The 2,357-nt window shown below is 38.4% G+C and overlaps 1 protein-coding gene across 1 annotated transcript in view; it reads left to right on the forward strand.

Moving 5' to 3' along the window:
- The first annotated feature begins 1,034 nt into the window (after positions 1-1,034).
- CDKL5 (cyclin dependent kinase like 5) overlaps positions 1,035-2,357 on the forward strand; it is a 237,455-nt gene continuing 236,132 nt past the window's right edge. Inside the window, exon 1 of the mRNA XM_069100715.1 lies at positions 1,035-1,332. The gene's annotated coding sequence lies outside the window, so the exon portion shown is untranslated. The remainder of the gene's footprint in view (positions 1,333-2,357) is intronic.

Raw genomic sequence — 2,357 nt, forward strand, 5'->3', positions numbered from 1 at the left:
TTTAGCAGTTCTTGTCAAATGGGTTTTCTTTCCCAAATAAATTCTTTGTTTTGTCAAAAAAAAAAAAAGTTCAAAAGGCTCAAAAGTGCTATATATTGTTGTTATTGGAATATACTACAGGTTACCAGCACAGAAAGAAGAAATAGATTAGGAATTTGGGAAATAGATTACAAGCCTACAGTGATATTAATCATGATGGAGGATTTCAGTTATTCACACATCTTGGGAGTTTTTTTTCTACTCAGAAGCAGAAAAATTGATAATTTCTTTACTTGGCTTAATGATATTTTAACCTTCAAAAGGTGAGGAAACAATGAAGGGAGCTGCTGTTATGGATCTTATCTTCCTTATGTGCCAAAATAAAATGAGAACCTTGGGATGGAGAGAGGAGATGAACTATTCTTACTTAGAGTTTCTTATAAAATGAAAGAATAAATCTACAAGTTTGATATGTATCCTACTTTTTGGGGGGAGATTTTTGGAGAGCATAATTCAGAGGTTTCAAAGAAATGATTGATATCATCCTATAACTTAAAATTCTATAGTGAAGGTCAGCCCAGGAGGGATGGGAAATTCTCAAGAATCTTGAAGAAACAAAGAAAAACAATTCTGAGGAAGAGGAAGTTTCCATGGCATTTTCTAAAGAGTCTGTATGGATGTTCAGGGAACTCAGCAACCAGCTTAGATCTGAAGAAGACTTTGAGAAGATGGAAGCAAGGGCAAGGTGACTGAGGATAATAACAGATCAGATTTGTATAGTGCTTTATTTATAAAGCACTTTATGTACATTATGAGCACAGAATTCATAATGGTCCTCAAGAGTAGTGTCAGGAATGATAAAGCTCAGAATAAGCTGAGGAAAAACCTAAGGAAATCAAAACAGTTCCTTCCTCTTTTTTAAAGTTATTTTGGGGAAAGATGAATAGTGAAGAAAAAAAATTGGTTCCTGAGGGTAGGTGGGAAAATGAAACTGTCCAATGGCAATAAAGGCAGAAGAACTCAACTTTTACTTCGCTTCTGTTTTCTCTGCCAAGGAGAAAGATCTTTGGGATGGAAAGGACAGAACAAGTGGCCAGTAAAGTGTTGAAGCACAAGAGAAGCAGGGCGATAGTGAGAGAACATCTAGCAGGTCTTACTGAGTTCAAGTCACCAGGACCAGAGGAACGCGACATATCAGAATGCTGAAAGAACTGGCAGATGTGTCTGTCCCACCACAGTTAGTGGCCTGAAAGATGATGGACAGTGAAAGAGGTGCCACAGACGTGGAGAAGGGAGTATGTTTTCACAGTCCTCAATAAAAGGAAAAGAATGGCTTCTGGAAGCAGTAGGATGGTGAGTTTGACTTCTATTCCTGGCAAGACTCTTGAGGTTTTATTTCTAAATGAATGGTGAGTAAAGACCTAGCAGAGGATACAGTGGAACAGGTCATGCATGCCCTATTAGCCTCATTTCCTTTAAGGTTATTGGTGCTTTGTCTTTTCATATCTCAGTCATTGACTGATATTCAACTTAGATTCTCCCTTCTAGCAAGTGAGACTTGCCTCTTACATTGAGATACATTTGACCCAAAACTAACTGACATCTATGTCTGACCATCTCCATAGTCCTCTGAACTTCTTCAGCTAAATGGACATTTCTGGCATTTCTTAGAGTTTAAAGAGATTGGCCATTATTCTTTTTTTTTTTTTATTTATTTTTAAATTTATAATTTTTTCTTTTTTTAAATGCTTTATTAACTTCTGATTTACATCATTCATTTCCACCAGATTTTGAGTTACAAATTTTCTCCCCTTTTTCCCCCACCCATCCCCCCAAAACAGCAGTCCCACAGGATATCCCCACCTCCAATCTGCTCTCTCCCATATTTTCTCCCATACCCGTTTTGACTTTTCCAGTGGATCTCTATGCCTCAGTGCCTGTATATCTTATCTCTTAATTACATGTAAGATGGTATTAATAATAGTATACACACACACACACACACACACACACATATATATATATATTTGAATATTTGATTTTAAAAATTTCAATTCCAGATTCATTCCCTTCCCCCCCTGCCACCCACCCGCACCGGGGAGACAAGCAGTTCAGTATACATGTGCGGCTAATGCAAAACAATAACATAGTAGATATATTGTAAACGACTGACTATATTTCCCTCCCTCCTATCCCAACTCCCACTTGTTCTATTCTCTACTTTGATCCTGTCCCTTTTCAAAAGTGGGTGTTTCCAACTTCCCTCCCCCCCAGCCTGCCCTCCCTTCCATCATTCCCCCTCTCATCACCTTCTCCTCCTATTCTCCTGGAGGGTGAGATCCCCTATTTAGTGTGTATTTCCCTCCCTCCTCAAGCCA

This window comes from Petaurus breviceps, unplaced genomic scaffold, assembly GCF_028583685.1.
Source record: "Petaurus breviceps papuanus isolate PSGF00001 unplaced genomic scaffold, PetGlider_PUasm1.0 419, whole genome shotgun sequence".
Lineage (NCBI taxonomy): Eukaryota > Metazoa > Chordata > Mammalia > Diprotodontia > Petauridae > Petaurus > Petaurus breviceps.